Here is a 15,001-nt window from a genome sequence, read left to right on the forward strand (position 1 = left end):
ACAGCAGTTCAGCTCTTTGGGGTTGGTAACCTTGCAGTGTTGCCGGTGTTGATGCTGCTGGTACCACTTCCTTCGCTGCTGCTCACCTGCGGCTGCGAGCCATGTTCTGATCAACATTTACCTGAGCAGGCATGCACTATCAACACCCTGTGGGCACTGGCTGTTTGGAGTAATGTCATCTGTCATCTGTATTCTGAATAATAAATATATTGTTTGTTGATACTGTTTCATTTGCACCGCATCGGGCATCTAGCAAGTGCCCACTCACCACAACACTGCCCTCCCATGCACTGGGTGGTGGTTTGTCAACATCCAGGCCTCAGTCTGTGCACATCACCACCAGCACAACAGCCAGTGAGCCCACCCATTACACCTGGTGCCTGACAAGTCTGTCACCTCTACACTTCAGTGACGGGGGAACCCAACAGCCACCATCCGTGGAGAAGATGGTACAACTACTGCAGGACGGGGTTTCATCAACATGCAGTGTGGTGAGTGCAGTGGTTTTATCATGTTATTGTTTTTTTTTTCCTTTTGACAGGTGTTTAATTGTGATTGAAGCTATATGTATAGTACAAGGGAAGTGAATACAGATAATGATCTGAGATTATGTGTGTAATGGAATGGACAATATATTTTGGTTTGAGTAAGGGGTATGGCTCATTATAGTCGTAAGAAGACATTCAAGTGGAAAGCTACATTGCAGTAACTGTTATGCTAGTAGTGTACTGAAGTGTCCTCATCATAGTTTTATTTTGTTCTTTTGTTGGGTTTTATGTAATTATTAGAGGGTCAACCATGTGATTTTTGATACCACAGGAAACTATCCTATGAACTGAAAAGCATTTGACTCTGTACCATGTCTAAATTTGTTGTACATGGTATCAAATGAAATTTTTGACTGAACTGAGGATCTTTTGGTAGAGAAGACAAAACATGTTATCTTGAATGGAGAGTCATTGAGTGCCCCAGGGAAGTGTGTTGAGACCCTTGCTGTTCATGCATCAGTGGTGTGTTGGAGCGAAATGCAGTTTGCATACCTTCACATGCCTGTGTTTCATGTGCAACTGCTGGAAGTTTCAGTGTCGTATGTCTGTTGTTGAATGCTGTATTGAGTAGAACGTTGTGTCACACAGTTTGTGAATTTCGAGATGGCAGAGTCAGAGAAGCAACATGTCTGCATTAAATTTTGAGCAAAACTTGAGAAAACCTTTGCAGAAAAACACCAAATGATGCAGAAAGTCTGTGGTGATGAGTGCTTAAGCTGTACTTGGTGTAATGAATGGTTCACATGGTTTAAAGATGGCCAGACAGAAGATAAGATAAAAGTGACCATCATTCAGGATGCCCTTCAACATCTACTGATGATGCTCATGTCAGGTACATCAATAAAATTGTGTGTATCAATCAAAGATTGAATCTCTGAGAGATTGCAGAAGGCTGTAACATTTCAGTTGGATCATGTCATAAAATCCTGACACAGCATCTTGGAAAGCATCGTGTTGCCGCCAAGTTCATCCCACAGCTCATGAGTCAAGATCAGAAAGACCTTCGCCTTGCAATCTGTAAAAAGCTTTTGGATCGCACAAATGAGAATTAAATGTTCCTTGAGAGAACTGTAACTGGTGATGATATGTGGCTATACAGTTGTGATGTTGAGACCAAGGTTCAGTCTTCTCCATGGGTCCTTTTCCAAGACCAAAAGAAGCTCATCAGATTAGATGAAATTTCAGAGCCATGCTGATAGTTTCCTTTGACTTTGAAGGATTAGTTCATCATGAATTTGTGACACAGGAACAAACTGTTAATCGATGGTACTATTAGAATGTATTGCAGCACCTGTGAGAAAATTTGAGAAGGAAATGGCCTGAAATGTGGCAAGACATTTCGTCACAATAACGCACCTATACATTCATCCCTATTGGTGCGTGGCTATCGCACAAAAAACAAAATCGCTGTGCTGCTGCATCCACTGTAGTCTCAAGACCTGGCCCCCTGCAGATTTTTTTTTTTTTATTTCTAAAGTCAAAAACCCCATTGAAAGGATGAAGATTTACATTGATAGATGAGATAAAACAAAATTTGTAGATGGCACTTTGCTCGATCCAGCAAAAGGGGTACCAAGACTGCTTCCAGAGATGGAAACAGTGTTGGGAGCGGTGTAGCAATTGTGGAAGAGAGTATTTTTAAGGAGACCATGCACAATAACTAAACAGGTAACCATTCAAAAAATGTATGGACAAAGTGCCAGAATTTTTTGATCAGACCTCATACTGTGAGAAAAAGGCTACACAAATATTCAGTCAGATCTTGAAGAGATTTCAAAGTGGTGCAAAGATTGACAACTTTCTTTTAAAAAGATATAAAGTTGTGCACTTCACAAAAAAGCACATAATATCCTATGATTATAATATCAATACATAACAGTTGGAACCAGTCAATTCATACAAATAGTTTGGAGGGATATGGAACGGAATGGCCACATGGCTCAGCTGTTGGTAAAGCAGGTTTTTTGACCTGTGGGAGAGTGTCATGAAGATGATAAGAACTTAACTGGCACACTCTTGAAGACAGGCACAAACTATCCTGAGAAAGCCTACGTACAAAGTTTCAAGAACTGGCTTTAAATGATGACTCTAAGAATACGCAACAATACTCTGCATATTGCTCCTATACAGATTGTGAGGACAAGATTAGATTAATTATAGCACACACAGAAACATTTAAACAGTCATTCTTTCCACACTCCATATGTGAATGGAGTGGGAAAAACCCCCAAGTAATTCATACAATGGGACATACCCTCTGCCATGCACTTGGCAGTTGTTTGCAAAGTATGGATGTTGATGTAGCATTTTGTCAGCTGAAGTGGCTCAGTTGCAAGAAAACAATGTGAATATGTTTTTAGGAAGTACAGGTTCAGAAAGAAGATCAGGCAGCATTAGGAGAGTAAGAAAAAGTTGAAAAGGAAGTGAAATGAGATTGGTATTTTGCTGCTGCAGAAGAAATGGATGAGAGGAAGAAAGAATGGGATGGTTGGTGAGAGAAAAACAGCAACTATGTTTCTCTAGCATTAAAGAAGTATTTTGAGGAAGTGTAAGGAATTAAGAAACAAGAGGGCTTGCATGAGAGCTGTGGAAGGAAACAGCCCAGTGACTAGTTTGCCTGATGACACAATATATCCAAATGTCATTGACCTAGTTAATTCTATTGACAGTTTGAGAAATGAGGCAATTGGCAGGATGATTTCATGACTCGTGAATGAGATGTCTTAGGTCAGAAAGAGAGCATAGCAATGAGGAAGTTCCTGTAAGTGTACTCAGTGTATGGTGTACTGATGTTGTTGAAGATAAGGAGAGTAGTGTAGAATTATTAACCTAAGTATCTTGTGAAAATGTGGAATCTGAATTAGCCATAGAGCCAGATGAAATAAGTGTGAGCTGTACTGAAGTAAATGAGTGTGTGAGAAGCAACATGGGTGATTTAGGTACAGTAACATCTATGTCCACGGGTGATAAAGGTTATTGTTTTGAGGCTGTGGAACGTGGACAGGATGTACAAAGAAGTACATGTGGCACTGATTTTTTGTGTTGTGCAGAGAGCCCCTGCAGACAGTAATTTTGCTGTAGATACTGTGGAGGATGCACAGTGTGGCATGCCCGCACTCCAACCGCGTGCTGATACTGTCGATGCCATAGAGTTATTACTGCCGCAGCTCTCACAGTGGAGTTGAGACACGATGCGCGATGACGTAGGTCCCCGTTGGTGAACGGGAGACAGAAATGCGAACTCGTACAATGGATGCTTCTTCTGATTTAAGATTGAATGATTCATTGCCCGGATATGCAGTAGTTGTTAAATCTTATCTCATCCGCATCGTACACACGACCAACTGCGAAGAAACATTGTAATTATCAGTCTTCTCGTACGTTGTTGGCTCGTTGCTATGGAGTTGTTGAGCCTATATGAAGCGAGATCCACAGATACTTTTTGATCACGTCTGAGTGTACCTACGCTGTAATGTTAAAAAAATGTTCAAAAGTTCTCTTTTCAATTAATGAAGCAGGTATTTTGATATTCAGATTAAATTGTCCCTGCTGAACAGTCGTTGGTTAACTATCATTGATCAAATCACTTAATAATGTAGTCCACGCTCGATATTTCACTTGGAACAAACAGTTTATTGTTCCTTGGCCACTAAATACTTTATAACTTTTGCACCACATGCACACGCAGTTGGTTGGTAAAGTCAGTTCTATTAAAATTAAGTTTCTTGACAATTACGACAACTTGACTCTTCAGCGTAATTGTATTATCTTCGTGAAGTCATGTAATTGTGTCCTACTCGAGACTAACTGAGTGTAGTCCTTTGATATACTATCCACTCTTCTTTTAGTTCCAACTACTTGAAAGTCAAGTCCAATATTCACTAGTTTCATCAATAAAGTTCAATTAACCCGTTAGGCATGGTTAAACGTGTCTATCAGTTTCTGTCTCTGCTTAGAAAATCAGTTTCCGAAGTTCGTGAATCAAGTTATGCAAGAAACACTTCTGAACGCAAAACAATCTCATCACATTCCGTACTCTCAATAACTAAGACAAGAATTGTTCTCGCACATCTTTACAGGACGAAAGCCAACAAGCGACTTCTTCTGTGAAAGAGTATTGTAGGCGCATTGAATTTCTTCGTGGCACTTACAACTCTCATCCACATAAAGTTATCTCTGACTAACATCATCTTGGACTTAGCTTTCAAGATATTAATTGCAATTATCATTTGGATATTTGTCCATTAATTAAATCTGAGATTTCTTCCTTCTCTTTTCATAGCAAAAACTCTCAGTGATGTATAATGTTGTTGTTATCAAAACTTCTTGGAGTTAGCTTATCGGCAAAGATGTTGTATTTGCCAAGATAACTCTTCCCTACTTCATATTATGATATCCGACTTAATTGACTTTAAGGGGGTCATTGGGGTGTTATACTTGCCCCCCGGACGATGAAGTGGGTATTTCATTCCTACTTCGAAGTCCTTACTTAGTTCGGGTCCTTATTTTGGGTTTTCCATTCTCACACACATTTACAAATTTGACCTGTACACCATTCATAGATATACATTGATCTTTACACAAAATGAGCCTAATGTTAATAACTTAAATAATTCATTTTATTGCATTGTTGTCGTCGCATCATCGCACTGACACTGCGACAGCACTGGACCATGTGGGCTGCGAGACATGGCCGAGTTCAAAGCCTGTTCTTCCACTCCAAACCGCTGGCGATGCAGCTACTGCATCAGATCGTACAATGCAGCGATTACGATCCGATTGTCACCGGTCAAGGGTTGATCTCGTTGTCCTGTGGTGATGTCAGCAATAGACTGCACCACAGCTTAGCGCAGCCTGCAGCTTGGATGTCTGCAACATCACAGTTGAAAATCTGAAACACTTATTACACTCCCTCTCTTTGTGCACACACACACACACACACACACACACACACACACACACACACACACACACACACAACATTAATGGTTCACTGTTTACTAACGACAGTATATTTTGTTTCTGCCTAATAATGTCATTCAATAGTTTGAATAGTGTCTGATTATTCTAAGGGAACTTCTTTAGTTTATTATTCATGGATTGTTCACACTATTGTCACTTAATTTTGATTACGTCATTTAAAATAGTTCTCACTATTTGGTACCTTCATGGTTACTTGGTCTCTTTCCCCAAAATAAGTGATCTTATTTTAAAATTAATCTCCTATCCACATTAATCCTGATTGTAGTTCTCATTGTGCTTGCGTGTGTACATGCGGTGCCTTTGTTATCACAAAACATGTTAACAATATTCCAAATAAACATTCATCTTAATTTAAAACAAATACATAATTAATCAGCTAAATTCCAATATATTACTCTTTTTTTATGGTTTGATCAATTAATAACTCAATTGAACTTATATTCATTAATTAATTCATCTCATCTTAATTAAACTTAATTAAGAAAACACTAACGATTATGAACTATTAATTTACTAAACTAAATAGAAAATATGAATAGTCTTGATCTTCTCTTGCTTTACAAATCTCTTGATATAAAATTCTTTCTTATGAATTAACTAAAATATCTTTTTTAATTCAAAATGAGGATAAATTCCTTTTACTTTTCTATGTTCTTCGTCTCTGAGATGGTAACTTCCAGCATGAGGTATCTGAATAATTTGATAAGGTCCATTATACAGATTACACCACTTCTTATTCAGTCTCTTTTTCCTTGATGACTTAGGATGATTTCTTAATAATACAGCATCATCTACTTTATAGGTGATTACTACTCCTAGTCTCTTATCAAACTGATTCTTGCATATTTTAGCCTTATGTTTTAATCTTGAGTATGCCTTACGTATTATTTCCTGGTGATTTCTTTGCTTCTGATTTATAGATGGTAAAGTACCAAGCCAATTATCATTACTCTGTTTATGAAATAAGATTTCACTTGGTGAATAACCAGTCGATAGGTGTGGTAGCTCGTTGTACATGGTTTCAAAACTATCTATCAGCTCCACCCATCGATGGTGTTGTTTGCCCACATACATTCTTATAAACCTATTGAATTCTCGAAATATCCTTTCTATTGGGTTCCCCGATGGGTTGAAGTGAGATATGAATACATGAGGCACTCCCCATGTCTTCATAGCCTCACACCACATCTTACTTCTAAAGTAAGAGGCATTATCGGAAATTAACCTCGTCTGTTTACCTATGTTCACTAAATAGTCGTCTTTGATTTTCTTTAACATCGGTTTAACATTAGTTGATCGTAGCGGATACAATTTCACATGTTTCGAGAATAAATCGTACATAGCAAATACATACTTAAAATTCCCCTTGGCTGTTGGAAAAAGTCCACATGCATTGCATGATACAATACTCAGTGGTTGCTTAGGCACTATGGGATGCAAAACGCCTTTAATACCATAATTAACTGGTTTTGCTCTTTGACATATTTTACATCTTTTTAGTATCTTTTGAGCTCTCTTTAATAAATTTGTATAAAAACATAATTCCTGTAGTTTCATAATGCATTTCTGATCTCCAAAATGACCCCAACGGACATGAGTAAACCATAAAATAGGATCAACATACTTATCAGGAATACATATCTTCCACCAATCTCTCTCACTTTTTCGATAAAACAACACACCTTCTTTTATTCTGTAGTGATTCTTAATCTTATTATTCTTGCCAGTACTTAAATTACTTATAATTTCTTTCCATCTACCCTTTGCATTTGTCCCAAATGGGAACACATCTCACTTACTTCCTTAGTATATGGAACAGTTTCAAATATCATTATCTTAAAATCTACGATCCGTTCTTCTTCAATTTCACCGGACTTAGGTAACACTAATGCCCATCGTGTAAGTCGTCCATGTAACATTCAACTTGAGATAAGAAAAGTGACAGCTTTGTGATCACAATATATGACTATTTTCTTACCATATAAAGTATCTGAATTTCTTCAATGCCCATATTATCGCTAATACCTCTAATTCAGTTGTACAGTATGAACGTTCACAATTAGAGAGTGTTCTACTAGTAAAAGCAATTATTTTAATGGAATCTACATTAGTTTCGTCATCCATCTGAAATAAGGTAGCCCCCAATCCTGTCTCTGATGCATCAGTTGCGATGAAAAAAATCCTCTTCCATTCGCGGATGGTGCAGCAGCGGAGCATTAAGTAGAGCACTACGTATTTCATCAAAAGCTTGACTACAAGCATCAGTCCAATGCCATGGTATATTTTTTCGTAACAATTGTAACAGGCATTCTTTATTCAATAACTGGTGTGAGATGAATTTTCCGAAAAAGGACACTAATCCCAAGAATGATTTCTACTGCTTCCTATTGATAGGATATGAGCAGTTTCTAATTGCATCTGACTTCTTGGGGTTTGGCACTATTCCCCCTGGTGTAACTATATGACCAAGAAATTTAATTTGATCTCTATCAAATTTTGATTTAGCCAAATTAATTGTCACTCCACATTCCAAGAATTTTTCAAATACCTGATTTAATAATTCAAGATGTTCTGCCCACGTTTCCGTGGCAATTAGTAAATCGTCTACATAAACCGTAACTCGTTCCAATAGATCTGGACCAAGCACTGAGTCTAGTACTGCTATGAATACACCACCACTAATGTTTAACCTAAATGGCATTACCTTAAATTGATAGCTTCTTCCAAAATAAATAAAAGCGGTGTATTTTTGTGATTCTTTAGAGATCTTTGTTTGCCAATATGAACTCTTGAGATCGAGGGAGGTCAGAAACTTCACTCCATGGAATTTTGCACGAGTTCAAGATTTTCTGGACGAGTCCTCACTGGTTTGATAATTTTATTGATATCCCTCGCATCTAAGACTAAACATATCTCTCCATTTGGCTTAGTTACAGCTAAAAGAGGGCTGGAGTACTCTGACTCTAGTACCTCCCGCTGCAGAAGTCGAACACGTGCCAGAACAAATGGATGTGGTCAGCCCATAGAGGGCTCCGCGTCCGCGGCGGCTATTCCGCGCAGCGAGGGCGCCACCGTCACGCCACGTGCAGACAGCGGCCAATAGCCACTCCCTCCGGTTTTGTATATAGGGACCCGCTCTGCCCTAGTCCAGTCAGTCTGGTACTCGCTCTGGATTGCGTCTATATCTCGGCGGTACTGCATTCTGGTCGTTGCTCGTTGTTGACGTTTGCCTGGCTCTGGTTCCGAGTGGATTTACTGTTGGTGTTTGGTGTTGTGGTTTCTACAAGCCTCCATTGTTTATTTCTTCCTTGTCGTGTCAGTCATAGTTGGTCATTGTCGGTTGTCATTGGTCTGTCATCCGACTTGTCCTTGTGTTTACCCGGTGGTGCATGCTCCACCGCTGGCGGTTTCCCCGCCTGGCGGCTCCGATCCACCCAAGGCGTTCCCGCGGTTGGTTTTGGTTACTACATCTGACGTTGAAGTTTCTATAATACCCCAGTCTAACATCTTTATTTCCTTCATCACTGCTTCTCTCTTTCACCAAGGGACTGAGTATGTTGTCTTACAGAATGTATTATGAGGGTAGGTTTCAATGTGGTACTCGAAGTTTTTAATTATTCCTGGCTTTTTATTAAATACAGGTAGATATGATCTTAACACTTCTCTTAACTCTATCTACTGCTGAATTGATAAGTATTCTGATTCCCTAACCTTTTCATCAATGCTCAACATCACGGTTTCAACCTCGGTTAATTTATCATGGTCATCACCTATGTAATGCACAATATTCATCGGAACATAATTGACAGTCAAATGTTGACAATATTTTCTTAAAATAATTCTCTTCTTTCTTAACATTATCTTCAATCTCTTATCGTTAACAGTTAACGTACAAACACCTTCCTTAATGTCCAGGATTGCACTATGTTCATATAAAAAATCCATTCCCCAGATACACGGTGTAGTCATTTTAGATACTATCAAGAAAGTACATTCCAATTTAGCTTCTTGTAGCTCTACTGTTACCCACACTTGTTTAATTATTTTTTGCGCTTTAGCGCTAAAAGCCCCCGAAACGGTACATCCTGACACTGGTAAAGTGAGTAGTTTCTGTTGCCTACTAACCATATTTAAACAATCACTTGTCATTACACTGACCGTTGCACCTGTGTCAATCAGAATACTTAAAGGAATATTATTAATCTTAGCATCTACTATAGCCTGTAAAGTAAATTCTTCCTTGCTGCTTCAGCCCTTGGTTCTTTCATTAACTCGTCTCTGATGTCAGAGCCATTATTATAATTAAGGACATTGATTAACTCATGAAGTTTGCCTCCCTCCTCATAACCAGCCATCCACAAGGAAGGCCTAAAATGACTGGCTCTCATTTGACCGCCCGTCACTTAGGTTCCTCGGTGGTTCGTGTATTTCAACTAAATGTACTTCATTCACCTTTTGAGGGTACATGTTGTCTCCTCTTACATTTCTACTATCCGGTAATAGTATAGGTCAATTAGAACTACAGGAGTTGCCTGTAGTATTGGGATTATTCCAATCTACATTAGTCATTTGGCATGTTCCCCATCTAGATTTGCTCGGAGGCTCCATAGGAGCACAGTTATTCTGTCGGCCATCGCCACAACATTGGTGGTTTGGTGACTGCCGCCCCCCCCCCCCCATACTTTCTTTTCCTATTCATTGCTACTACATTTACTCTTTGGAATTTATTTTGTCCTTGCACTTGGTTATTGTTCAGTGCGAAAGCACCTTTAGGATGATTATAATTTGAATTCCAGTTTGGACTGTCCTTTGGCCTGTGATCACTTTGTGCGCTACCATTTTTAAAGTTCTGGTTATAGTTGTTAAAATTCTTATTATTATTTGACCTATTTTGATTCCATTGATTGTTATTACCGTTATTACTATTATAATTAATGTTGTTGTTGTGCCATTGTCTGGCATCCTCCATTAACATGTCAATTACTGATAAAAACTGTTCTACGTCAAAGTCTGGTGCATGAATAAGCTTTTCCCTTATATTGAACGGCAGCCTGCCCTTCAATATACAGATTACTTCACGACTTGAAATGGGTTCCAGTCCAATATCTAGTTTCATTTATATAACGTTCAAAGTATTGTCTTAACGTTTCTTTCTTAGGGTTTTAAAATTCGGGTTGGTAAACTTCCTTCCGCAAACGTTCTTGACAACTCAAGGACCAATATTTCGCCAAGAAAAGCCTTTCAAATTCTGAACACGTATTATATGTTTCACTAATTTTCGCAGCCCATAACGCAGCTTCTCCTGTGATCTTAGACACGATAAATTGTATCTTATCAAATTCAGTCCAGCTGCACGGAAATATTCTCTTAAATGAGTTTATGAACACTTTCAGATTGATATTGTTTTTCTCACTAGAGAATGTGGGAAACAGCCTACTCTTAAAGATGCTGTGTTCTACCTTTAGAGAAGAAACACAGCTTTGTTGGACATACGGATCATCTTCTACTTCCCAATGTGAATTTACTTCCCACGGATCACTAGCAAAGGTGTTGGACTGCATACATGGACGCTTCGTCTCACAGTTGGATTTTATTTGACTACCTACATATTCATTTTCTGGTTCTGCGTCACTATAAAATTGTTGCTCGGATGTTTGAGCAAACCGTACATGACAATCATGCACAGCTTTATTTTTAATTTGATGACATTCATCAACAAAATTATTTGTCAAATCTTCTAATCTTTTACTCTGACTAATTATATAGTTATTGATCTTCTTAACCGTATTCTTTTCAATTTCATTCAGATGTTCTGTCATATTACTATAATTATCTGTCAAGGAATTAACCCTTATCGATATGATATCACACTGTTCCGATAAATTACCAAAATTTTCTTGCAATTTATCTATACAATCAGTAATTTTAATTTCCTGTTTTTCTTGTTTAGTTAATCTAGACTCGACATCTTCCAATTTATTATCCACTTTGACCTTTTGATCAACAAATCTAGCTTCAACATTCTCTAACCGGTTAGCTACTTTAACCTGCTGTTCAGCTAATTCAGAAAATTTACTACTGAAAAATGCTTACTGTTCTGAAAATTTAATAGCTTGCTGTTTGACTACTTCAGAAATTTTACTATTCAAGGTCACTTGCAGTACTGCTTGCTGTTCGGCTAATTCAGAAAATTTACTATTGAAAGATGCTTGCTGTTCTCAAAATTTAATGTCTAATTTTATTTGTACTTCAGCAAATTTTTCACCCAACATATTCAGTTTTGATAACGTTACACTGAGTATGTCTACACTTCCAGAGCTGTTCAGTGCGACATTCATTCTACATTCACCCTCTCTAACATCAGAATTATTATCTTGTAATTCTACAACTTTATCTTCTGTTCTAAGCCCCGATACACTCGGTATCGCTTTTTTGTCTGGTTCAGTAAATGTTTCACGTCCTACATTGACAATATTTCTATTACCTTCTTCCTGTTCTGACAAATCACTAGTCTCCTCCCCTGATTCAGGTATTCTCTTATCTATATCACTACGCAGTCTCAAGTTTATTTTAGGCATCACGATAACTACAGAATACAAGCACAGTGAAATCTCAATTATAACTACGGTACAAAGTCTACTCTATAATACTCAAAGGATCACTTATTTTGTGGATTGCTTACTTTTCTCTGTAGTTATAAATTGTCGTGGCATGGATGTGATCACTGTCACATTCTCCAATGCGCTGCGTCGTTCTGCATTTAGCTCACTCCAAGTCGTGGAGCGTTGGCTGCATAGTGGAGGAGTCAGCCCCCCATGTCGTCTCTGCATTCGTCGTTGAGAAGAAACGTTGGAAGGTGTGACGTCTGGCGTTGTTGACTTCAGTTCTGTGAACAAACAATGTGTAGCTGTTGCCCACAAATACCACGTCGTCTTTTCAATGATCCGACTAGCGTCGTCTTCTTGATGAGGCGTCGAGTGGCATCTTAGGTGCTGTGTTGTCTCCCAGATGAGGCGGCAGCTGGCGTTGTCGAGCCCCACATTGCAGGCACCAAAATGGTGTGTAGCATCCCCGCACTCCAACCGTGTGCGGATATTGTCGACGCCGTAGAGCTGTTACTGCCTCAGCTCTCGCAGTGGACTTGAGACAGGATGCACGGTGACGCAGGTCCCCGTTGGATATTTGTCCATTAATTAAATCTGAGGTTTCTTCCTCCTCTTTTCATAACAAAAACTCTCAGTGATGTATAATGTTGTTGTTATCAACACTTCTTGGAGTTAGCTTATCAGCAAAGATATTGTATTTGCCAAGATAACTCTTCCCTACTTCATATTATGATATTCTGTCTTAATTGACTTTAAGAGGGTCGTTGGGGTTTTATAACAGGAAGCTATTGATGAAGTTAGTTACATTGCAAATATTGTGGATAACAAAGTGTACACTCCAATCAGAATTATTTTGTGATTGACATTTCTCTGAATAGAGTGGTAGGGGCCAGACACAGCAGTTTCTGGGGCTCCATGCATCCATGTGACACAACCTGTGGGGTTGGGAGAGGGTCACAAGGGCGGAAGTGAAGGGGAAGGAGCACTTAAGTATGCAGTGATTTTTGCTTTGTGGCACTACAAAAATACTTTTATGCCAGTACAGCAAACGTATATCTGTTGCTGAAGTTTGTCTTTAGTAAACATTTTAGATTATGCACAAAAATATTGAAAAAAGTCAGATTCACAATATTTATCACATAATCACAAATAAACTGTTTGATTAAAAGATTTGATTCTTTTGCAATTTATAGTGTAATATTGAACCTTACGTTTAGTGATCATTGTTATTACGATGTTTTGAAACTAAGGAATCTATGGCAGTTTATCTGGAGAGCTTATTGTTGAGGGGACTTTAGGTCTGAGGAGGATTACTGGGTTGGTTGCACCAATAATCACACCCATTTAGCAATAGTTCATTTATTAACCTTAACACATACAAGGATCACAAAGAACTGAACTGAACATGGCAGAACAGCCAAAGATAAAGCCTAGAGTGCAAAGATGAATGAATATTGATGTTGGTGTCGATTTCATTGGTGACACATAGACCCCCCCCCCTCCCCACAGTACAGAGTACTCTTGAGAGGGCAGGGGGAGGGGGGGGGGTTGCCGCATCGGCAGGGGTGGTAGTGGGTGTGGCGACCACACGAAGCACGTCCAGGTCGACGTCTGGCGGGAGAGGAACACATTTCACTAGGTGGCAGGGAATGGTGTAGGTTGTGTCGTGAGCACTGGATGAAGAGAAACACACGATGAATAATGTAAAATCGCACAGTGTTATTGAGATGTCGTGGATTATGTCCAGGGCGACAGGTACAAACACCTCGAGTGAGGGCACGTTCAAGATGGTGGAAGGGGGACCGCGAGTGAGAAACCTCGACAGGGCAAGGCAGGCAAAGGTGGAGAGGTTGAAGGCACCAGCGAAGGGACCTGGCAGTAGGTAAGTTCACGTGGGGAGCATTTGGTCACTTGACGGAGTGTGTGAGACCGGAGCAGAGGGCTAGGTTGGAGGAGAGCTCGACGATTGGAGCTGGAAGTCACTCGATCAAGAGTGTAAGTTCGACGTGGAGGGAGTGGTCAGAGCGTCGTGAGCCACGACAGTGAGTGGCGTGGTCGTGGCCTGAAGGGGGGGTGGAAGAAGGCTCAACATGAGCGGGCTTAAGTCTGTTGAGAGAGACTATAACAGCTGAATATTTCATCTGGATGTCATAGGTGATGGCTGAGCGCCACAGAACTCGGTACGGGCCAGTATATTGAGGTTGGAGGGGAGCACGGACAGTGTCATCTCGGAGCATGACATACTCGCAATTGCAGAGATTTCGGGACGTGAAACTTAGGGCGGGAATGGCTGGCGGGCGGAGGGATATGGAGGTTGATGAAGTGGTATCCGACGCAGTCCACGAAGGAAGGTAAGTCACACTGAGGGAGAGAAGCGGAAGGGCTCACAAGTTCGCCAGAGAGAACAATGTTCTGGCTATATACGAACTCAGCTATTGTGCCTTCGAGGTCTTCCTTATAGATCACACGAATGCTGAGTAGCACAAGGGGAAGGGCCTCCGCCCATAGAGAGTTGTGGCATCGAAGAGCCGCCTTGAAATTGCAGTGCCAGTGCTCAACTAGCCCGTTACTTTGCGGGTAATATGCTGCGGTACTGATGTGCCAGATGCCGCAATTGTTACAAATCCCATTGAACAGGGCCAACTCAAATTGTCTGCCCCAGTCAGTTGTGATGGTAGCTGGACATCCAAAATGTGATACCCATGACTTGACGAAAGCTCGAGCAATAGTTTCTGCCGTAATATTGGAGAGAGGGACAGCCACGACCCAGCGAGTTGTTCGGTCGATAGACGAGAGAACATAACAAAAGCCGGGAGAGGGCTGACAATGTCAATATGAATATGCTGGAAACGCCCAGGAGGGATC

At 40.0% G+C, this 15,001-nt stretch overlaps 1 long non-coding RNA gene across 1 annotated transcript; it reads right to left on the reverse strand.

The window, feature by feature from the left end:
• Positions 1 to 5,145: 5,145 nt before the first annotated feature.
• LOC126253291 (uncharacterized) lies at positions 5,146 to 13,117 on the reverse strand. The gene is made up of 2 exons (XR_007545935.1): positions 12,214 to 13,117; positions 5,146 to 5,417 (listed from the first exon to the last, which is right to left on the reverse strand). It is a non-coding gene; the product is annotated as an uncharacterized LOC126253291 (long non-coding RNA).
• Positions 13,118 to 15,001: the final 1,884 nt, after the last annotated feature.

Source organism: Schistocerca nitens, chromosome 4, assembly GCF_023898315.1.
Source record: "Schistocerca nitens isolate TAMUIC-IGC-003100 chromosome 4, iqSchNite1.1, whole genome shotgun sequence".
Lineage (NCBI taxonomy): Eukaryota > Metazoa > Arthropoda > Insecta > Orthoptera > Acrididae > Schistocerca > Schistocerca nitens.